At 40.2% G+C, this 25334-nt stretch overlaps 2 long non-coding RNA genes across 2 annotated transcripts in view; one reads left to right on the plus strand and one right to left on the minus strand.

The window, feature by feature from the left end:
• Positions 1-25334, minus strand: part of LOC103280448 (uncharacterized) — a 200854-nt gene that overhangs the window by 90125 nt on the left and 85395 nt on the right. The window lies entirely within an intron of this gene.
• Positions 1-25334, plus strand: part of LOC134299602 (uncharacterized) — a 37312-nt gene that overhangs the window by 3406 nt on the left and 8572 nt on the right. The gene's annotated exons all lie outside the window — the stretch shown is intronic.

The following is a 25334-nucleotide window of genomic DNA, read 5'->3' on the forward strand; positions in this document are numbered from 1 at the left end:
TTCATTCCCAGCCCCCGCCCCATCTTCAAATGGTGCACCAGGATTGGCTGGCTTAAGGGCTTGGGAATAGAACACAACATTTTTCCTCTAGGACATTGCTTTTCATTTTACCCGAAGTCAGAGAAAAAGGCTAGTTTAGAAGAAATCAAAATCAGATTTGATCTTTCTAGCATTTCATTGGCCGTATGGAGTATACACCACTAGACCAGCAGGCTGAACCTCAGCAATACCTCTAGCCAGCCTGGGAGATAGGTACGTCAGAGGTCATGTACAAGAACATTACTTCATGCACTGTTTCACTATTGAAAGTACTAGATGACATTTAAGCAATAGTCCTCATAATAAAGCTTGGTCTCTTATGCAAACAGCAGATATCTTTGAGGGATTAAAAAAATCCTTGTGGCAGTGTTTGTGTGTCTGTACGATGTGTACAGGGAATGAAGTAGAAATGAAAGGTTACTGGAGAAGAAGAGGGGAGAAATCCTCCCAACAGAATCCTGTTTAGGCATAATGCATATAAAATGCTTGTTCCACACTGCAGTTTCTTTCTGCATAACAGCTTCAGAAGGATTCCATTCATCTTGCAACAAGCACAACTCCCTAATTCTAGTAATGTTCACAAAGAACATTTTTCATATAAGTGCCTTTCTTTTTCTGGAGCCAAAACATTAGCAGTAGTAGCTCTAAAGTAATATCATGCCAATGTGATTAAACAGACAGAAGGAGAAAGAAATGTACATGTTGGTGGCACAATGGTCTTTTATTCAGGAGAACTTCAGGAAGGGAAAAGCTACCTCAGAGGGTACAACTAGGTTGAACGGTTGTAAGTTACACGAGGGTAGATTTGGATTTACCATTACAATAAGCATTTTGATAGTGAGAATAGTTCAGCAATGGAACAAACTGCCTAGAGAGGTGGAAGGGTCTCTTTCTTTGGATGTCTTCAAAAATAGGCTGGATAGCAACCTTATGGAGATGTTCTGCACAACCTGCAGCCATCCGCGTATTTTGGACCTCAGCTCTCAGAATTCCTGACCATTGACCTGGGCTTTAGCACAGCTGGTAAATCACCAGCAGTAATAAGATCTAACAACTGAAAGGTGGCTAGTTCGAAGCTTGGTCGGGGTGAGCATCTGACTGTAAAGCCCAGCTCACTGTTTACTTAAGCAGTTTGAAAACAGCTTAGAGCTGTAATTAGAGAAATTAGATACTGCTAATCAGTGGGGGAGGTATTTTATGACACCATAAAAGGAATGAAAATGCTGGTGACCAAAAGGAAGGAGGAAGTCCTGATGGCTCTTCATCATAGAGAATGGAGCAACATCATCCCCCCATGACTGAATCCAAGCACAACCTCCAAGCTCCAAGGCACACAAAATACCTCCTTTCTGTTTGTTCTGTCCTGTTTGTCCAAAACAACATTGAATGTTTGCCATATATGTGTACTGTGATCTGCCCTGAGTCCCCTTGAGGAGATAGTGTGGAATATAAATAAAATGTTGTTGTTGTTGTTGTTGTTGTTGTTGTTGTTGTTGTTGTTGTTGTTGTTGTTGTTATTGGACAAGCTGATCAAGACTTCTGGGAGCTGGAGGCCCAAACATCTGGAGGGTCACAGATTGTGCAGTCCTGTTTTAGAAGATCATGCATTGTGTTCTGTTGGCCCATAGGGACACCTCCAACTTTTTTATTCTCTGATAGTTCTTGATCATGTGTTTGTGCATGCGTGTATACATGTATGTGTGTGCCAGAGATGTGGCTATTTAAACAAGATATTACCATACCCCATATAGTGTGCCTAACAATTTCTTAAACCAAAGTCATGCTTAGGGAATCAGTTGCTCCACGTTAGCATTAGAAAAGCCCTGTTTTAACCCTTCAAATGTATTTCTGAAGTTACTAAAAGCTTTTCATTTCAATCTTGCACATTTTGGAACTGAACTGGATAGATTGTATGACAAGAAATTGCAAATTGCAGCAGCAGTTTAATGTGAATAAACCAAGTAAAAATGAGAATACATATTGACAGAGAGCGCTGCAGAATAACAGTACTGTTGAAAGTCTAGTCAGCAAAATTGGTTCTGTCACCCATTATTGTGAGTAAACAAAAATCTGTGTCTATTTGGGGGGGGGGTGGGGTGGCGGCGAAGTAAATGTTAATTATCTATCCTAAATATGTTTTCTTGATTTTATTATCCTCCTTATTTCAGTAAGACTTTACTTCCAGGTCAGTGTGCATTGGATCCCAGCCTCAGTCTCATTTTTCCCTGCTTAGCCTTTTGCAGGGACAAAACAATGTGCAGTCAAATGTCAGAAATATGTATTGACTTTTTTTTTTAGCATCCTCTTTCGGAATGTGAAACCGCTGATGTCGCTTGTGGCATATGGCGATCGCTGCTAACTGACAGCAAACGTCATTCTGTCTCAGCCAAAGTTCTCTTTTAAATAAACTGAAGTCGCAATTGCTGCCATTTTGTGTTAAACATCAGGTGCACTGTTTTGTACAGGGTGAATCATTACTGTGTCCTCCAGTTATGGAAAAAAGCAAGATGTTCTCTAGTTCTCTGTTATCTTCTTTATTCTCAAATGGTGATGGAACAAATCAGGGATGGAGAAATTTTTTTCCCAATGGGGGGCACATGTCCCCAGACAAAAATGGACAGGCATGGCTATTTTCAAATTTTAGCCCCATGTCCCCTTTTGACAATCTGTTTTCTTTTCATTTATCTGTCGCTGCTGCTACTTATGCTATTATGGAAAGAGATAGGTTACTATTACAGTAGAGTCTCACTTATCCAACATAAATAGGCCAGCAGAACGTTGGATAAGCGAATATGTCAGATAATAAGGAGGGATTAAGGAAAATCCTATTAAACATCAAATTAGGTTATAATTTTACAAATTAAGCACCAAAACATTGTGTTATACAACAAATTTGACAGAAAAAGTAGTTCAGTAGGCAGTAATGCTAAATAGTAATTACTAGGCTTGCTCAAATAATTCGTTTTCCCCGTTTACCGTTATTGATTCGTTATTTTCGATTGTTTTGAAGCAATAGCGAACCTTGGTTGTCCACACGTCTGGATATCGCGGTTTCGAATCGCGAGAGGCCGTTTTTTCTAATTTCTTCGTTTTTTTCGTTAAGAAAAAAAAGCTTTTGCAAAGCACCCAAACTCCTTTCCTTTTGCCCCTCAGCCAATGGGAGGCTCAGCCAATGGGAGGGGGCGAGGGGGAAGGAGGCCGAGGAGGAGGAGGAAGACGGAGGGGGGAAATGGCCGCCGCCGCCGCCTCGCCTCAGCTCAGTGCATTAATTAATTGGGCCTTAATGAGCCCCCTTCCAAGCCAAACCCACCAGAGAAACACCCTCAATGCAAACCTTGCAACGTCCTTCTCTCCTTCTTGGACACAAAGGCAAAGGGAGGAGGCACTTCGGGTTCCCAAGCGACCTGAAAAGAGCCATAGAGAAAGGGAGAGCCAGTGCGCATGCTCCACCCTCCAAGGCACACAAGGGGGGAGTTCGCATGGGAGCCGGAAGTGTTGGGGCCTCCGTCCCTCCCTTGCTTTTCCTCTTTGGTCTCCCTATCTTGAACACAGAACACGCATGAAAAAAAACACACCATAATTTCACAATATATAGTTTAAATAACAAAAGGAAGAGGAAGGAAGAGGCCCGGGATGCGAGGGGGTGTGGGCCAGGCCCGTCCTCGGCTGCTCCCAGGGGCCCAGATTCGCACCCTCCCTCCCCCCAATACAGGTCTCCAGTCCATACCACGCTACATGAACTTGAATGGATACTGTGGTTGTGTTGTCGAAAGCTTTCATGGCCGGGATCACACTGTTGTGGTATGTATTCCGGGCTCTATGGCCATGTGCCAGAAGCATTCTCTCCTGACGTTTCACCCACATCTGTGGCAGACATAGAGGTTTTGACGTCTGTGCGAAGCTAGGCAAGTGGGGTTTATATATCTGTGGAAGGTCCAGGGTGGGAGAAAGAACTCTTGTCTGTGGGAGGCAAGTGTGAATGTTGCAATTGGTCACCTTGATTAGCATTGAATAGCCTTGCAGCTTCAAAGCCTGGCTGCTTCCTACCTGGGGGAATCCTTTGTTGGGAGGTATTAGCTGGCCCTGATTGTTTCCTGTCTGGAATTCCCATTTTCTGGGTGTTTCTGGGAAGGTAATGGCACTCCATGTAGTCATGCCGGCCACATGACCTTGGAGGTGTCTATGGACAACACTGGCTCTTGGGCTTAGAAATGGAGATGAGCACCAACCCCCAGAGTCAGACATGACTGAACTTAACGTCAAGGGATACCTTTACCTACACACACACACACACACACACACACACACACACACACAAGCAGGGACTATATATATATATATATACACAATATATATCACACACACACCAATTTAACAAAGTTTCAGCCACAAAAACAAAGTTTCTGAAGTAGAACAATGACTTTCACAGTAAAGACAACCCAATTTAACAGGAAATAAGACTTTCAAACCAGGAACAGATTACTGCAATTATTAAAAAAAGGTTTATTATAAAAGCTATGAAAATTTGCCAAAAATCAGAGGATAAGGGAAACGTTCCACATTTTGGTGAGCTATCAGTGTTAAATGTGTTCTACCACTGTACCAAGTTTGAAGAAGATCACTCAAAAAATGAGGGCGGGAGAGCCCCCTAAGTCCCCCCCCTTCGGGCTGTTTTTGGGCCACCGCGCATGCGCGTCCGCCATTAACGAATTAATTTTGAAAATAACGAATTTTCGTTAATTTCGAAAAATTTTGGGGGCCAAATTCGTTATTAGCAACAAAAACGAAAAACTGCCCCCTCTAGTTTTGAAACGAGTTTAGAATCAAATTTTTCATGGATCGATCAAGCCTAGTAATTACTGTATTTACAAATTTAGCACCAAAATATCACTATGTATTGAAAACATTGACTACAAAAATGCGTTGGATAATCCAGAATGTTGGATAAGCGAGTGTTGGATAAGTGAGACTCTACTGTACTTGAAGTTTGGGCTGATGCCTATTAGAGGATTCTTGAAAATAGGCCGAGGACCACTTGCAGGTTGCTTACTTCTGGTATAAGGAGCCCCTGGTGGCGCAATGGGTTAAACCCTTGTGCCAGCAGGACTGCTGATTTGAATGTTGGATTGCTGACCTGAAGGTTGCCGGTTTGAATCTGGGGAAAGCACGGATGAGCTCCCTCTGTCAGCTCCAGCTCTCCATGAAGAAACATGAGAGAAGCTTTCCACTTGGATGGTAGAACATCAAAACATCCGGGTGTTCCCTGGGCAACGTCCTTGCAGACAGTCAATTCTCTCACACCAGAAACGACTTGCAGTTTCTCAAGTTGCTCCTGACATTTTTTTAAAAAAACCTCTGGTGTAGGCTGAAGATCTTTGCCATTTGTGTATGTCAAAGCATATTATCTCTTTTCAACCATATCTCTTAGCATGATGGGGATCTTCCACATAGGACTGGGTGTTACTTATATGCTATTACTGTCTTCCTTTCTCAGGTATTTCTTTCTTGTCTTTTAAAATTCAGCTCCTCTTTGTATGATTTATCTCAGCATTGGAATGTCTGACTTAACATATATATTCACAGGATGAATCAGCTCTTATTAAGAACTGTATGGGGGTAGGGTCAAAACTTCATGGCATGAGCAGAGTTTCCTGTCTCTTTCAAATCTGGATTAAGTGATCACGTGAATAAAAATGAAAGGTGCTACTGATGATGATATAGTTGTAAAACAAAATACCACAGTAAGGACACATTTATCCAGCATGTATGTTCTGCATATGAAAAGGCGTGCTTAGTAAGTAAGTAAGTAAGTAAGTAAAAGTTTATTTGTATACCGCCCTCTCTCCCGAAAGGGACTCAGGGCGGTTTCCAATATAAAATCAGCATAAAACATTGTACAATAAAACACTGAAAACACTATAAAATGCTATAAGAATTAAAAACAAAAACAAAACATAACAATTGACTAAAACAATCACATAAACAGAAGAAATATATATTAGTGCCATAGACTTGCTAACATTCCAATTCACTGAGAAATAAAGTCAATTACTATGTGGTTTATTTGATCCTGACAAAGATCCTTGGATTGGCTGCCCAGCATAAAAATACAAGTCCTGTCAATGAAGCAAAGGTCCATTGAGCTCAATATTCAGCCTCCAATAGTAGAAAAGCAGGACATTAAAAACTTTATGTTTATCAAGAGCCTCTGCATTCAGAGAATTTTTAAAAAGTATCAGTTCCAGAGCTTTGAAAGAGCTTCTGTAGTGCAGAGCTTCTGTAGTGCAGCTCATAAAATCCTCTAACAAGCCTGGGCATTGTTGTTTGAAAAGCAACGTTTCTATGCTATGACTAAATCAGGTAGGTAGGTAGGTAAAGGTTTTCCCTTGACTTAAGGTCCAGTCGTGTCCGACTCTGGGGGTTGGTACTCATCTCCGTTTCTAAGCCGAAGAGCTGGTGTTGCCCGTAGACATGCCATGCATGTGGCTGGCATGACTGTATGGAGCACCGTTACTTTCCTGCAGAAGCAGTACCTATTGATCTACTCACATTTGAATGTTTTCGAACTGCTAGGTTGGCAGAAACTGGGGCTAACAGTGCGTGCTCACTCCACTCCCTGGATCCGAACCTACGACTTTTCGGTCCGCAAGTTCAGCAGCTCAGCACTTTAACACGATGCACCATCAGGGGCTTCTAATTCAGGTGGCTATGATTTTAAAAATATTCAGGTATTCTATTTAAACTTAAATTTTGATGACTTAAAATGTAACTCATTACATGACTTAAAATGCAACTCATTACATAACATAGAAACGTTGGATTTTTACTTTTGCTAAGGACATAATCCTGTTAAGTCTAGAGATTGAAACCAACTTCTAACTGAAGCCTACTTCTTTTTCATAGTTAATTTCTATGTCTATGGTAATATAAGATCTGTTTGCATAGTTAGTCACATGAATATACTTACATCTCTACTTCACACCTCCCATATCAACTGGGGATGTTGACATGGAACAAGGGGAGTGGGCTTGATCTCATGACCCTCAATCAGCTGCATGTGCTGACAGTGTGCACAGAATGCAGCTATGTTAAACGGCTAATTACAGCATTCTCATTTACTCCATTCCCCTGGTATTGATCACATATCCATGTTTACATACAACTATGGTCAGGAAAAACTACACCTAAGAAATTAGGGTAGCCTTCAGTAGATCAGAGTAGTGGCATGATGTAATATCCCAAGCACAGGGAAGTACCTATATAGAGCTCTGTTCATGCATAGACCTTTTTCTATAGACAACATCTGCCAAGGAAGTCTGTTAAGTGCTGGAGCAGTCTGTTTTCCCCCATAATGGTGCAATGCCCAATTCAAGTAAATAACAACTCCCAAAGCTTCCAAAAGAGACACAAGAAAACATGTGATACATGACTTGAACAACCTACTGCACATTTATCAGAGCAAATATACATCATAAACTCAGCTAGGGTTATCAGCATTTAAATTTGATTTTATTATGTGTCTTTTAGGCATATGAGAAAAATGAATTGACTTAGAGTATGATTAGACTCAAATTAGGGATAGACTGAACCATGACCAGAGGTTTGGCTTCTAATCTCTATCAGAGACTGGAAGTGTTATTTTGTGGAGTGTCACTCTCAATATCTGCTAGCCAGCACAGCTGCAGTCAGAAACAGTGACATTTCCAAACTATGGCCTCTATCTTAAAACTGAGACCAATGAATTGCAATCTTCATTTAACTTCCAGCATTTTCACATAGTGTAATGTTGCCAGTTTAGCAAATCTGGGGTTGGGTCTACACCTGCCCTATATCTCAGGATCTGATCCCCGATTATCTGGCAGTGTACTCATACAATCCAATTCAAATCAGATCATCTGGAATTAGATCCTGGGATATAGAGCAGTGTAGATCCAGCCTGGGTCTCTTGTTTGCTTGTTTTGCCCACCACCACCACCACCACCTCACCCCTCCTCCCCATACACACGCCGAGAGAAAAAGAGAGAGACCACCCTACAAGATTCCTTGTTCAAAGTGTTGTTGACAAGGAGAGGAAAGGCAACAAAAATTTCAGAGTAAATGGCAGCAGAAAAGGCTTTGTTAAACACCAGTATGAAAATGGGAGGGGAGAAGATGATATTTGACATCTGTTTCCAAGACAATTACCCTTTTTTCTTTGTTTCCCAAGTTGTATTTCCTTCTACTTTGTTCTGCATTAGTAGCAAGCCATGGGAGGGTGAGGTTGTGCTGATGGAGGTTGTCGTGCAGGTACCACTCAGAAATACCGTCAATCCTGTTTTTATCAAGCACCACACAGTGTGCATAAATCGTTTTCCGGTCTGAGATAGACAAGCCCAGCAGGCAGCTCATTTGGGTGTTTAGGGGAAGAAGCACTGCTAGGCCAAGGCATGCTCTTTGCCCCTCTATTCCTCTTGGCTTGAGATTATACCTGCTGTGTTCTATGTGTCTATCTCATTGATCAGGCATTTTGAAGAATATAATCTGCATTTAAAACAAAACAAAAGTAAAGGAACTAGTAGCATAGTTACATTAAGAGTAGTATACCTAACATTTTATTTGTACAAATGCCTTGAATGAGGTAGAGAGTGTTCAAGGATCAGGACATTCGTAGGGATAACAAAATGCTTGTTTGTAAAGTTATTATGCTTCCAACTCTGTTGTATGCTTGTGAAACTTGGACCATCTACAAATATCACTTTCAACTTCTGGAAAGATTCAATCAGCGTTGTCTCCAAAATATCCTGCAAATCTCTTGGGAAGACAGGCAGACAAACATCAGCATAATGGAAGAAGCAAAGACCATCAGTATTGAAGTGACTATTCTCTGCCATCACTTTTGCTGGACTGGCTACATTGTCTGAATGCCCAATCACCATCTCCCAAAGCAGGTACTTTACTCTCAGCTCAAAAATGGAAAACAGAATGTCAGTGGACAGCAAAAGAGATTTAAAAATGGATTTAAGACTAACCTAAAAACACATGGAATAAACACAGATAACTGGGAAGCCCTGGCCCTTGAGTGTTCTGACTGGAGGTCAGTTGTTACGAGTCACACTATGGATTTTGAAGAGGCATGAATGGAGGGTGAAAGGGAGAAACACACTAAGAGGAAAGAACATCAAGATACCCCTTGTTGTGACCACCTTCCATCCAGAAACCTATGTCATAATGGTGAAAGACCATCTAGATCCAGAACAGGTCTCTATAGTCACTTATGGACCCACTGCCAAGACTCTACCCTTGGAAGACAATAATACTCAGCCACGAGTGATCGCCTACAATGAATAATACCACTGCTGCAATGTGTAATGCAAAGAGGCTCATGGCTGGATTCCTGTGAATCGTGTGATGGGTTTCCACATCAGAAGCAGGAGGAAGGGTTGTCAACAGGACACATTCAGTTTAGTGATCAGGAGAAACTACATAAACTCAGGCCCCTTCTACACTGCTATATCTGTGTTCCACACTACAAAGAATGTCACTTCTTTCCAACATTTTCTTTATAGTGAAGGTAATGTGTAGTCTCACTCTCAGATGAATATGAGTTGCAACAGGGGCTTTCTTTAGCCAGGAAATCTGTATCTCCAACATTGAAATTGATATCTAACTTGGAGATTGGATGCAAGGAAACCAAAAACAACATGAATCAAAGTCCTCTTCAGTCTTCTCATGCAGCTACTGCAGACTCTTGTCTATTAGTTAAGGGTTTATTCCACCTCTCATATCTGTTGAGAAGCAGACGATAGTATCGAGGTCAAGGAGTTGTTTCTACCACTCCAATAATCAAATCCTCAAGTCCTCCAGGCTATTTACTTAATATGGAGGATTCATTTTGATGCTAACACTTAATAGACTGGTTGCACATGGGTTGCAAGAGAATTAAAACACACACACACATACACAATACACCATAAAAAGAGTATATTCAGCAAAACAGGGCAATTATTTGTATTTGTATCCCATGCACATTAGTATTTCTCCTACCTAAGTACATGACTAAAAGGGAACACAGCATATAAATATATTCTGCAAGAAAATTGGGAAAAAATATTTGTAAAAAAGTGTTTTTACTACAATCTACAAATTTATATTTTTATTTCGAAGAAATTTATTACCTGTTTATAAAGACTTAGACACACACATCAGCATGCAAAAATCACCAAATGAATGTCAATGTATTTTTAAAAATCCAGTTACATATTATATCCATGATGTTTGGAATCTAATCTTATTTTTTCTTTTTAGCAATAAGGTATCCAAAGGAGTTTTCACATTGTGATTTGTTTTTTCCCCAATAATATTTTTATTTATTTTTCATTGCTACATTCTTCCCAACCACACCACCCAACCCAGACCATATATTTCCTCTATATCTTTAACCATAAATAGTTTCCTTCGTTTTTGTACATTACTTACATTGGCATCACCACCTTTTATCCATTCCATATCAATTTATCAATTAATCTTTAATTTATTTTATTTTATCTTCCTGCATATTGTCCTGGATTAAACATGTCAGATTAATGTCAGATTGAACCTGATCATAAAGCTAATTATTCCAGTTTTCCATAGTCCCTTTTTTCATCATTCCAGCCCCATGCTATCACTCCCTGTCCAGCTAAAATCATGGTCTTAAACTATTATTATTCTTTTACATTAATGTTGTTGTCTAATCAATTAGCATAAAATCTATATTCATTTGAAGAAACATTTTAAATAGTTTTTCCATTTTCTTTGCTATTTTTCCCAAAAGGCTGCGCCCTTTGAACATTCCCACTACATATGGGTGAACCACTCTTTATTTAATCTGCAGTGCCGATATATTGAGCTTATCTCTGTTATCATATATGAAAGTTGGCCTGAGGTCCTATAACTATTTCAGTATGACTTTCCTTTCCAGTTCTTTCTATTTCTCGATTTTAATTTTCTTAATCTCCTTCATTAATCTCTCTGTTATTTGACTTGTGGGCCTTATTTCTGCCATTTAGTAAAGGTAAAGGTTTCCCCTGACATTAAGTCCAGTTGTGTCCAACTCTTGGAGTTGGTGCTCATCTCCATTTCTAAGCCGAAGAACCGGCATTGTTCATAGGCACCGTCTAGGTCATATGGCCAGCATGACTACATGGAGCGCCATTACCTTCCCACAGAAGCAGTACCTATTGATCTACTCACATTTGCATGTTTTCGAACTGCTAGGTTGTCAGAAGCTGGGGCTAACACCAGAACTCACTCTGCTTCCCGGATTTGAACCGCCCACCTTTCGGTCAGCAAGTTCTTTCTCTGATGTCTCTATTTTTCTAAATATTTTCTCCACCTTATCTTCTTTCTCTATTTTTCACAATATTGCCCTTATTTAAGCTTATTGTATAAACCTAGAAATTTTAACTAATTTTTATTTCCTTCCTTTTCTATTATCTTACCCATGGGAATTAACTGACCATTTAAATCAGACATATCTTTAATTTTATAGTAGCTTTTACTCTTCATTTCCTTCTACCAATTAGAATCAAATTATTAATCCCCATTTGCTTAATTTTAGTATTTTATTTTGGTTTGTGTCCATGTTAGTCTCCTGTTACAATGGTTTCTCCCACAAAAAAAGCCCGAAGCTTCTTAAAAACTCTCCTCAAAAATCTTATCTGACCATGGTTTGGATTGTATAGTGAAACCTTGACTTAAGTACAACTCAACTTTTGAGATTTTGAGATACAAGCCATCACTCAGCTTGCTTTTCGTTCTGAGCTAGCTCCCAGGAGGGAGGACATGGGAGGTCCAGGGCAGCAGTAGCACCGCAACCATGTCGTTTGCCTGTGAAGCAACAGGGCATCCAATGGCCTTTGCAACCATGGTGCCCAAAGGAGTTTGAGGGAGAAAGAAAAAAAAAACAGCTGGAGCATGGCCAGCGGGGACAGAACCAGAGCACCTGCCTGCCTATCATGTTGAGCTATAAGCAATTGTGCTTGGCAGTAATGCATGACACTTTATTACATCCCAAGAGAGTGTTCTGTTTCTAGATCTCAGGAGCAATCCTGAACTGACTGTCTTAATTCTATCCCTCTCTTTCCCTTTTCCCATTTACTAGCAACAGGTTTCAGTGGCTATGAGATGTCTTCTACTTTTTGGGGTAATGAGACTTCAACACATGCATGAAAGAGAATCATCCCTACCGCATCCTAATCTCTCTCTGACAAGCATGAAGGACTGAATTGCCCTGACCAGCATTTTATTTTCATTTCATTTTTTAAAGGCTGCACTCAAATAAGAAGGGGATACCTAATAGTTTGAAGGCAATAATTATTCTTTTTCTTTTAAAGCGGGTGCTTTTTATGAAAAACATGGCTGATTGGCAAATTGTGAAACTGCTGAAACATTGCTTTACTCTCAAGAAACAAGACAAGGTTTATACGCTTTCAAGTTATAAAAGCACTACTTTCGACTTACATCTGCGTGCACAGTGAAAAGGGAGAAAAATATTAGTTATGAGCAAAATTAGTTATGTTCATTCATGGGGCAACCATTTTAAAACTACAACCCCAAATAATCATTACATTCTAAAAGTTGTTGTTATTATTATTATTATTAGTAGTAGTAGTAGTAGTATTACAGTAGAGTCTCACTTATCCAAGCTAAACGGGCCGGCAGAACCTTGGATAAGCGAATATCTTGGATAATAAGGAGAGATTAAGGAAAAGCCTATTAAACATCAAATTAAGTTACGATTTTACAAATTAAGCACCAAAACATCATGTTATACAACAAATTTGACAGAAAAAGTAGTTCAGTAGGCAGTAATGTTACGTTGTAATTACTGTATTTACGAATTTAGCACCAAAATATCATGATATATTGAAAACATTGACTGCAAAAATGGCTTGGATAATCCAGAAACTTGGATAAGCGAGGCTTGGATAAGTGAGACTCTACTGTATTATGTTTATTTATATCCTGCCTTCTCTCTCCATACAGAGATTCCAAGTGGTTCACAACTAAAAGCATTTCAGTACAACTTAAAATATACAAATATACAAATATTAAAACAGTATTAAACAATATTAATATTAAAACAATGCAAATTAAACCTATAAAACCATATAAAATCACATCGCAAAAGCTCAGCAGCCCTTGATGATGTTAAACACTTTAATCTTTAAAAGTCTGTTGAATAGAAAGGTTTTAAGCTGCCATCAGAAGGACAGCAGGGAGGGGGCCATTCTGGCTTCCCTGGGCAGGGAGTCAAGGGGCAACCACCAAGAAGGCCTGCTCTCTCATTCCTGTCAACCGAGCTTGAGGTGGAGGTGGGACCGAGAGAAGGGCATCTCCTGAAGATCTCAGGACCTGGGCCGGTTCATACAATGGGATGCAGTCGACTAAATAGCTTGACCTGAACCATCTATGGCTGTAAAAGTCAAAATCAGCACTTTAAATTGCAACAGAGGGGTTGTTTGCTCCCTGACTGAACTCTTTGGACGAGCTAAAGTTTCCAAGCACTCTTCAGAGGTAGCCCCACATAGATTACAGTAATCCAGATGGGATGTAACTAAGTCATGTACGACCATGGCCAGATCTGGCTTCACAAGGAACGGACACAGTTGGCGCACAAGTTTTAGTTGTGCAAAGGCCCTCCCAGCCACTCCCAATACCTGGGCCATCAGGTTCAATGCCAAGTCCAGGAGGACCCCAACAAGTTGACCAAAGCTGTCTCTGTTCCATAGCCAAGCCTGAAACCAGATTGTAATGGATCTAGATAATAATAATAATAATAATAATAATAATAATAATAATAATAATAATAATAATACCTGTCATAAGATATACTGCTGGCATTATAAATTGGACACAGGCAGAACTGGACAACTTGGACAGAAAAACAAGAAAACTCATGACCATTCATCATTCATTGCACCATCGCAGTGATGTTGACCGGCTATATCTGCCTAGAAGATCAGGGGGCAGAGGACTCTTACAAGTAAAACAAGTAGTCAAAGAAGAAGAACATGCCCTGGCAGAATATGTAAAGCAAAGTGAAGAACCTGCTTTGATTCAAAAGTCAAAAATCAGAAACTCCTCAAAGCACAGCAGACAAAAAACCAGTACAAGAAAACTGCACTACAAACTAGAGCTGACAACTGGCACAACAAAACATTGCATAGAAAGTTCCTTGACAAAATTGAAGGAAAAGCTGATAAGGAGAAGACCTGGCTATGGCTCACAAATGGGACCCTGAAGAAGGAGACAGAAGGCCTGATCCTTGCAGCCCAGGAGCAAGACATCAGGACAAATGCAATCAAGGCCAAGATCGAAAAATCAGCTGATGACCCAAAATGCAGACTCTGCAAGGAAACCGACAAAACCATTGATCATATCCTCAGCTGCTGTAAGAAAATCGCACAGACAGACTACAAACAGAGGCACAACTATGTGGCCCAAATGATTCATTGGAACGTATGCTTCAAGTACCACTTCCCAGCAGCAAAGAACTGGTGGGATCACAAACCTGCAAAGGTATTGGAAAATGAGCACGCAAAGATACTGTGGGACTTCCGAATCCAGACTGACAAAGTTCTGGAACACAACACACCAGACATCACAGTTGTGGAAAAGAAAAAGGTTTGGATCATTGATGTTGCCATCCCAGGTGACAGTCGCACTGACAAAAAACAACAGGAAAAACTTAGCCGCTATCAGGACCTCAAGATTGAACTTCAAAGACTCTGGCAGAAACCAGTACAGGTGGTCCCGGTGGTGATGGGCACACTGGGTGCCGTGCCAAAAGATCTCAGCCGGCATTTGGAAACAATAGACATTGACAAAATTACGATATGTCAATTGCAAAAGGCCACCCTACTGGGATCTGCACGCATCATCCAAAAATACATCACACAGTCCTAGACACTTGGGAAGTGTTCTACAGAGTCTGCATTTTTGGTGATTTTGTGAAACGAAATCCAGCATACCTATCTTGTTTGCTGTGTCATACAATAATAATAATAATAATAATAATAATAATAATAATAATAATAATAATAATATATTTATATCCCACCCTATCCCCCGTAGGGACTCAGGGCAGTTTACAACAAATAGGCCAACATTCAATGCCATAAGGTGCTGGACAAAGAACAAAATAGCCAAAACCACCCAAGTCCCACAAAACAAATTGACTTTAAAATAATAAAAACATTACCAAAATTGAGATTTAACAACAAAATTATGAATTCACACCTAACTTAAGGAAAACAAACAAAGAACAAGGCAATCTATCTCATCCAGAAATCCCTGAAGTTGGGAGGTTATGTTTTAAATTAAATAGCTAAACTGGGGAATCCAAAACAAATATAGTCAAAATAGCCTTACATTGGCAATCTACAATAGGTAAATCACGGTAAATCATGGATTCGTTATTTCTGCATACAACAAATACCCAGCCATATATAATGTTAAACTGTTTAAGCTGCATACGTCTTGCCAAGCATCTAGGCAGCAAGGGACATTTTAAACACTTTATATTTTGGCATTTTGCCTGAAGCTGCAGGCATCTTAAATCATATCTACTAAGCTTTACAAAGCAGAGAATATGCAGCCAGACTCTCAAAGATATACCGCCTTGAAGATGCTGGATGTTGCCAGAAGCAGAGCCAGTTTTTATCCTAAAGTGCATTGCAAATGATGCATATGGCATTGCAAAGGGACTGCAGCCTCCAGAGAAAAGCTATGAGACGGGAAGCTAACTGGACTGCATACAGCACTTAACAACAGGCTCAGACAAAGAGGACACCTTGTCCTGTAAAAAGGAAAACTGTTCAGTTTTTTCTCCCCTTCCAGCTCTGCTGCCTCCTTTTCTAGAGGAAGGTGGCCAATAGTTTGGTTTAACCAAATAATTTTTACAAAGCTCAAAAGAACTGGGGCTTGCAGAATTTGTATCACTGTCTGCAAATTCATATCAACTCATGTCAGTATGGCATTTAGTTGATACACAGCACATTAAATAATCCATCTTGGAAAGTTTCATCTCATTGATCATGATTTACCATGGGAAGCTGCATTTAAATAAAAGAGTGGTAGAATCATAGAATCATAGAATAGTAGAGTTGGAAGAGACCACATGGGCCATCCAGTCCAACCCCCTGCTAAGAAGCAGGAAATCGCATTCAAAGCACCCCCGACAGATGGCCATCCAGCCTCTGCTTAAAAGCCTCCAAAGAAGGAGCCTCCACCACGGCCCCGGGGAGAGAGTTCCACTGTCGAACAGCCCTCACAGTGAGGAAGTTCTTCCTGATGTTCAGGTGGAATCTCCTTTCCTGTAGTTTGAAGCCATTGTTCCGTGTCCTAGTCTGCAGGGCAGCAGAAAACAAGCTTGCTCCCTTGCTTGGTAGTGGTGGTTTTGGTGGTCATGACAATATTTCAAACTGAATATGCCACAAAGTGTCCTGTGTTCTCATGGGCAAAGATCCAACTGGGTTCTTGCTTGGATGGAAGTAGTTTATCAGTAAAGCTTGGAGGAAACCAGTGCCCCCTCCGTACATGGCCTGTATGAGCTTTTGATGTCTGCTCCAGAAGGCTAAGAAACCTGCAGGCCATGAGCAGGATATTGCCTCTTCCAAGATCTTATGACACGTCTCTTAAATCAATGTAAGGATCTAACTCATCCTTGCTCAGCCAGGCCCCTGGTGGCGCAATGGATTAAACTTTTGTGCTGGCAGGACTGCTGAACTACAGGTCAGTGGTTTGAATCCAGGGAGAGTGGGTGAACTCCTTCTGTCAGCTCCAGCTCCCTTGTGGGGACATGGGAGGAGCCTCCCAAAAAAGATGGGAAAACATCAAAACATCCAACAAGGATGTTGTCCCCAGGGCAACATCCTTGCAGACAGCCTATTCTCTCACAGTTTCTCAAGTCGCTCCTGACAGGAAAAAAAAATATTTGCAAAAAACAACAACAAAAAAACAAAACAAAACAGGACACTGTATGTATACCATGGTCAATGCCAAAGAAAGAGCTCTGGGTGTGTTGCACTGAAAGAGTCCCGGGGAAGCCCTTCCAAAAACTCCTACAGGTTTCACCAAACAAGTGAGGCCCCTTCCACACAGCTGTATAAAATACCATATTATCTGCTTTGAACTGGATTATATTGCAGTGTGGACTCAGATAACCCAGTTCCAAGCAGATATTGTGGATTATCCACCTAAATATTCTTGGTTATATGGCTGTGTGGAAGGGCCTTGAGATTGTAGTTTTCCTTTGTCTCAGAGCAAAATAGCTCTGTTTTGCCCCTTTTAGTTGCGGCCTGAACAGGGCCTGCTCAGTGCCATCAGACAATGCACGGCAGGCCCCTTCCATATTCCTCCAAAAGTAGAAGGGAAGCGCCAGAAGGAGCGTCCTCCTCCACAATGGGAAGAAAAGTGTTTTTCAGGTAGCTCCGACTTTCCAAAAGGAGAGCACTTTCCCCTTCTTTTACCCATATGATGGGGAAAAGGGTGGTGGGACAACTTGCATTGCTGCCCTTTCTCCCATCTGATAGGGACAATGTGCCACCTTGTGGGTCATCCAGTCCAACCCCATAGGTAACAACACTCCATGCAGTCATGCTGGCCACATGACCTTGGAGGCATCTACGGACAACGCCAGCTTTTTGGCTTAGAAATGGAGATGAGCACCAACCTCCAGAGTCGGACTCGACTAGGCTTAATGTCAAGAGGAAACCTTAACAGTCTTCTCTTTGCAAAGGAGTCCATTAAGAAAACCTGCCAAACTTGAGCAACAAGACAGTTCATTAAGATTTTAAAAGGCCTGCTTGCAGAATTTTAGATCTGAGCTCTCCACCCTCAGCTCAAATGCAATGTAGTTCAAAGATCTTCAAAACTGAAAATGAGCTGCTTGTAAGCTTGTACAGTTTTATATAGTTCATAGAAGAGCTGAGTTTACATTTTCCTGAGATTGACAGGGATTGGTGTTCAGACAAAGAAGGAAGATAGAAGGATGCAGAAGAAGACAGAAATGGATGTTTGCAAGCCAGTAGCACGCTCTAAAAGTGATAGCAAAACAAGGCTAAGAGCAATTTTGGGTGAACAATTTTCGGTGAGCCACTTCATGTGGATTTCAGTGTTGTGAAATAAACAGGAGGTGAAAATTGCGGTACTGGTTATAGCTCAGAAACTTTAATATTGACTTGCATTGAATGATGTTTTATATCCTCTCCTCCCTCTTTTTTCTTTTTTGCTGTGCGCCTCTAGGAGTAGCCTTGCATACTCTGAGATAGGCTTTGCTTTGTGTATATGTGATTTGCATAACAAACTATGAGCTTAGTAACCTTTCAAAGAGAGTTTGAACAGTTATGTTTTATATAATGTTCACATCAGACAAACATATCCTTTAAAATGTATTTTTTAAAAAAAAGAAAATGAAGCACAAATATAAACAGCCTATGAAGGGATGCATTTGAAAACAGTATTTCCAGGAAATTGCTGAATTAGCATGAAGAATTAAAGATAATATTTTTATGGGGAGGAATTACTGAAGAATTACAATTACAATAGACCATCCAAATGTATGGGGATTTTCACGACCTCTATGAATGCCAAAAAAAGCAGATCACATCCCACATATATCAAATGATGTTGATGTACACATTGATTTTTCAGTGCATCTGCATTCACATCACTAAAATCCTATGCATAGGACATGACAACCTGCGGTTAGTGGGAATCACAGATCAGGAAAGCCCACTGTATATTAGAATCTAAACATGAATGGAGCCCCCGGTGGCACAGCGGATTAAACCACTGAGCTGCTGAGCGAAGAATAAACCAATGAGAGGGACATACTGTATACTCCAATCAAAATTCTGTTATTTGATCCACTGTAAATAATAAAAGACCTTGGCCCCATCTTGGGGTGCAGCAGTCCTTTAGGCTTCGAGCCACTGTATGTCATTTGCTGGGCCAGCAAATTACGCTGTCTTCACAGGATTCAACTCATTTGTGTGTGTCCATCCGTGCGCTGCCCCCTTGAGGGCAGAAGTGAAGGGAACCTCTGAGAGCGTGCAGAGTTCCCCCTTCAGTATGAAGAAAATAATGCTTCTGCCTCTTTACTTTGTGCTTTGTGCTTCCTTGCCACAACTTTGTGCTTCTACCATTTTAAAACTGATCTTTGTTTTTTATTGTTCCATGAGAATGTGCAGGTTTTGCCTTGCTATTACACTGGCCAGCACACATTTTGTTGCCTCGAGGGAAGGGAGGGGATAGCCTGACTTTCTTGAGTCCCCATAGGGAGAATAATAGGATTTCAATTTCAATCCCTCCCCAGCCCTATCTATCTTCTTGCGTCTGTACTCTGTCCTGCACCTTCCTTCCCCCCCAAAATATTTTATTTTTTCCCTTTTCTTTTTGTTGTTCACTTCTTTGATTGACTCTACCTTCTGGCTTGTGTGTACTCCTGCCCCAGTTCATTTGGCTTGACAACAGTGTAGAAATACAAACGCTTAGGGACAGTATTTGTTTTTATTAATAACAAACTTTTTAAAATTCCTACAAATTGTGGGATGCCTGGATCTTTATGAAAGTTGGCAGGAACAATGCCCTTCTACTGCTCCTATACTGTTGCTGTGGATAAATTCCAGGGGATACCTCTTTGTTTATTTTTAAAGGACAATTTATTTCTACAAACCTTAAGAATTTCCTAAAAATCAGTGGATGACCCAAACACTCTGAAACTTGGGGGCCTGTAGCCGTAAATAGAAGTTTGGAAGTTTCTGAAAAATGGAATGGAGGCCAACTGAAAATTGGCACTGAAAATGCTCCATGTTTTTTTCTGAATTGCATGCCCCTATTAAGAGCTCGGTCATGAAATGAATAAAACTCTTAAATCAAGGTATATGGCTTTATCATAGAATCATAAAGCTGGAAGAGAGCACAAGGGCTATTCAGTTTAACCCCATCATGCAGGAATGCAATTTCTGTGCAGAAAATAAATATTTCCTGCCAGAAAATACCATGTTTGGCACAATAAACACATTTTCTGATCAGAAAAGTGCAATTTTCTGCTAAAAAAACACCTATGTGCATTTTTATCCAGAAGTTCTGAACTGTAAGGGCTGTCACTCATTTAGGATTCTCCTCCTCAAGGCTTCCTGATACTCAAACCAATTTATTTTGAATATCCTTTCCATTCTATCTATTTATCTATTTGTCTCTAAACAACAAATAGAAATGGAGTCCAGTGATCATTAAGTGAAACAGAGGTGAAAGATTAGTTCTGAAAAGTTATATATGGCCATAAAGTCCTGATTGTAGACAGTTCTAATATATTTGCAAGTCTGATTCCTAAAGCAAATATCTCTAAAGAAATCCCATGGTGGGAAGAAAAGCAGGTTAAGTGTGGGAAATGAACCTTCCCCTTGATGTGTATTTCTGGGAAAGTTCGTTATCCGTTATTAAAAATCATATTTCCATCAATTTCCAAATACACAAGACTTAAAATAATATATAAAACAGATATTCAAATTTAAATGCTTGGAGAAATATCTAGGACACAGTTCACAGTTGATTTACACAATTTAGTAGAGAACAATTTTCTACCATTATGAATGAGACTTAAAAGAGATCTGATAAAATGGAACAGATTGTGTTTACCATTTATAATTATTTCAAGTATATATTTTATGGGATGCCGCATATTTTATGGGATGCCGCATAAACCCCCAGAAGATAGCTTAGAGCAATTAATGAATACAATATATTAAACAAAAAATAAAATAAAAAAACAAATCACTAAACTGACAATTAGAACATCAGCAACTAAACACACAAAGCCAAACAAATCTATCAACAAAGAGAAGAGTGAATACAAATATTTTTCATGATCCACTTAAAATCCACCAATGAGTTTGGGGAGGAGACTGTTATACTTCCTAGGAGTGGGAATTGCAGAGATACAGTGAAAAAGTCAGTCCCTGGCACGCACCACTGTGATAATGTGGGTGTGCAGTCATCGTTATTTTAATGGGAAATAATACCACGTGGCGTGAACTAGAGCAGCAAAATGCCATTGTACTGACTTGGGGTGTATCTATACTGTAGAATTAATGCAATTTGACACCACTGTAACTGCCATGCTTCATTGCTATGAAATCCTGGGAGTTGTCATTTGGTGAAACACCAGCATATTTTGGCAGGGAAGGCTAAAGACTTTGTAAAACTACAGCTCCCATGATGCCATAACACTAAGCCAGGGCAGTTAAAGTAGTGTCAAACTGCATTAATTCTACAATGCAGATGCACCCTTAAGTCTTCCTCCAGGACAAGAGACAGAGCTGACATTGTGATAGTTACACTGTAAAGGAGGTCAAGATACTGGGAAATGGGTTTACATAGTAAAGATTGGGGAAAGTTGATTTTTCTTTTTACATTAGAGGAGGCTGTATAGGGCAACTGATACCTAGGCTATAGTCAAATGTGCTTAATAGATTTTTATAGCACATGGGCTTTGCAGTTTAACTTGGTAACCTTGAGTAATGATCAAGGCTCAGGACTCCCATGTTTTGGTCTGTAAGGGTGGAAGACAGAAGTATATTTCTTTCCCCAAATGAATGCTTGATTTACCAGGGTTAGACTTCTAATTTCTCATGATGCCCAGAATATTTTCAGTTGATAGGCGTTCATACATTTCTACAGCTTAATTCTATGGCTCACTTTTGTACAATGTGAATTTTCAGTGCTATTAGTTGTATCTTTATCTTTAGTCTCAGAGTGGAGAAAAGTCAAGATCATAAATAAACAAATAAATAAACTAGCCATGGTCATACAATTCCTTCTCCCTAGTAAGTGGCTAAGCTTTGCGAATGATCCTCCCTCAAATTGCAGACCTCCTTCCACAAAAACTCACATGCTTATCCTTCTGAAATTCTGCAGATTTCTCAACTAGTACAACTTCTATACTATCCATCATTCTGATCCAATTATATGCACGCACACGCACACACACACACACACTCCCACACATGTGGTGGGCACCTATAGAGAAATAAATAAATCCCTGCTGAAAACTGCAGAACAGTCCCATAAAGCTTCCTTCACCTATGAATGGCAAAGCAGTGTTTGTTTGTTTATTTAAATGGCAGTTATTGCTAGAAATGTTGTCCAGATCTACCAAGGGATATAAATGTTATGGGCAGGTCCTTTGAACAATAACGGCAACAAAATATAAAGGCTCCAGAGGCATATTTTGGAGACTTCCAGCCCAGGAACTAGAAATAAAAATGCCTGCAAAAGAACTTCACCAGCTGCCATGACAGAAAATCCCATTCTTTTAACAAAGAGCACCCACTGTAACGGCCTATCGATGTTAGTGTGGCATCCTATAAATGCACACACATACTTTGAGTTATGTCTGGAAATGAGCTGGCAGCTGGTACAACAAGGCTCAGAGCTGAAACTAGTACTAACCCCAAACTGTGAACCTGCATTTTCAGGAGGAGTGAATTCCCATCTAACACATGCTGAATCTCTGTTCCCAGAGGTGTCTTTAGATTGAACAAGAGCACCTCTACACTTTAGCACTCTGGCTATAACATCTGAAAAATAATAATAAGGCCTCTGTGAAAACAGCTGAAAATCACTTTCTGAAACATTACCTGAGTCCAGATGTGACGTGTGATTAGTGGTGGAAGATCCCAAAGGAGAGGAGGGGGAGAGAAACCTTGGATATTTTAGTAAAAAATTTGGATGCAGCCCAGGTAATATGCAGGCAAAATCTAGTTATGCGTGGGCATGGGAAAATGCTGTTGTTCAGCTTCTGCCTGTCTAATTTGATTACTCAGCTTGAGAATTTCACTACTATTTCTCACTCAACACAGAGTATTGGTGAGACGCTTGTACATGGATTCAGTTTGGTCGGTTCCCTTCAGCCAATTCACTTGTTTGGCTTGTTTGGCTGGCTGTAACAGTAAGGGTCAAAACAGGCCATATGGCAGCCAGTCATGGTTACTCCTCTCCTATTTGGCATCATGTGGCGTGCAAAGAGGCTGCTGCATGCTCACACGGGGTTTCCCTGTGAGCCGTGCCTGTTGGGACAATCAGAGTAGAAGAATGCCATGATGTGTTTTATGGAAGCTGTGTCTATTTAATGGGGGCAAGCGACTCTATTGCTCTCAGTTGCATCCTGGCTCTAGAAAGGTGCTTCAGTCCAATTAACTTACTGCTCGCTCTCAGCTTATTTTTTTGGCTTAACTTGGCTTAGCCTCTCTCTAGCATTGAATATTTTTTATTTTCCTTTATTTCCCTTTATTTCCTTTATTCTTTTTATTTAGTGAGACTGGGAGTTGGGAAAGTGTGGGACGGGTGAGGCGTGTACGCATGTTTGGGGAATTGGGACTAAAAAAGAGCATCTCTTTGCTCTTGGTGTGCTTTTATTTAAAAATATTTGGGTGGCTCTGAGAGCCTTTAGCTTCTTTTTGTCCTCTCCTCTTCTTCAGAAAATACTTTGAAAAGATAATAATAATAATAAATAATCCCACCAAACAAATGGAAAAGCCTCATTCTCAGAAAACTACTACCTAGTTACCTACCTACCTATGATTTCACTCCTTTGCAAAGAAATTGTGTATATTTCTCTCTGTGCCCTCTGCCTTGTGAATTTCAAGTAGTAATAATCATCATCATCATCATCATCATCATCATCATCATCATCATCATCATCATCCTTTGACTGTTATCAGTAGTGGGGCACTGGGCTGTGTGATGTGAAAGTGCATCTTTGACATTTGGTAGGAAGGAATGGTGCCCTGCTGTTGCTCCTGGAAAAGTTACAGGGTGGGGCCAGTGCATCCCAATATCATTAAACATGACAGGAGGGGCAGCCTGGGACCATCCCCCAATTGCTGCTAATGGGCTGGATCTAGCCACATTTTTTGGTTTCAGACCGGAAATGGCTATTCGGCTACCCTCCCGTTTTTGGGAGGCATGCGAAAATGGATCCAGGAGTCTCCCAAAATTCAGCCAGTACAAACGGATCGAGGTTCAGCCAAAATGTACAAGTCTAGTAGGTATGCTTCTGTGTGGTACAGAAACACCACAGACAATACAAGACCAAGACGTGTATTCAGTGTAGAAAATTCTAATAACATATACATAGAGGAGTAAAAAGGTGGGCAGTAAAAACAAAAAAGAAACAGGTGGCATGATGGAAAACAACTAAAATAAGCATTGGTATAAATAATCCAATCAGAGTTAAATAAAAGAAGAAGCCAAAGCATGAGCAAAATCTTCAGAAAGAACAGAATGCATTTTAGCAATATTTCACAACTGAAAATGACAGGATTTAACTAATGATGAACTTCAGAAGGGAAAAAAGAGAGTGAAGGATAAAAAACGACACCAAATTCTGTAGCTCCAGGAGAAGGGAAAAAAATTGCTTGCATCAGCAAAAGTAAAAGAAACAGGAGGAACAAGAAAGAAAATAAAATAAATTCTGTCTTTGAAGGATTTAACTTCAAAGAATGAGCAAAATAGCAAGCAGACAAGATGAAAGAGTAGCAAATGAAGGAAAAGACAGATTGGAGAAACAAAAATAATAGAATCCATGCAGTATAGACTTGATAACTGATATTAAAAGAAACTAAAGAAAAACCAAACATAGGGCACTTGAATTTTGTGGCCTTATTATTTATTAATTTGCAGGATGCAAGACTAAAAGCAATTGAAGGGTTGGAGTAGGGGCTTGGCAACCACATATTTTGACTTGGCTAGAAAAGTTAGTCAATGGGACTCCTCCAGCTTGCAAATGCTCAGCACCAAAAACGTGAGCCTGAATTTTTAATCTCACTTCCCAGCATAGCACCACCACATATCCGGGGGGGGGGGGGGACGGGGGACGACAAGATCTTTTGAAAACTGCTGATGCATAGTCATTATCCCTGCCAAATTAGACAACTGACATTTAGTCTGGCTTCTCTCTAAAATAATAAGACATGGGATTTTATCACATGAGGCTGCAAAAGCACAATTATGGCAGGATAAAAGCACCTGTTGATGGGGCTTACTACGTGATGTCATGGCTATGCTGTAATCACATTGTGCTTGAAATGTGATTGGATAATCTCTATTCATTGAGTGGAAAAACCTGTCAATGAATCTAATATCACTGTAGTCTTCCTTGTGAAATTTTTTTTTCCCACTGCAGTCCCAGTATTGCGAAGTAGAGGAAAGTCTCCCGATAATGTCAAAACTGCATGACAACTCAGTTGCAGCAAAGTAGAAGGGAAATG

Source organism: Anolis carolinensis, chromosome 5 (genome assembly GCF_035594765.1).
Source record: "Anolis carolinensis isolate JA03-04 chromosome 5, rAnoCar3.1.pri, whole genome shotgun sequence".
In the NCBI taxonomy this organism is placed as follows: domain Eukaryota; kingdom Metazoa; phylum Chordata; class Lepidosauria; order Squamata; family Dactyloidae; genus Anolis; species Anolis carolinensis.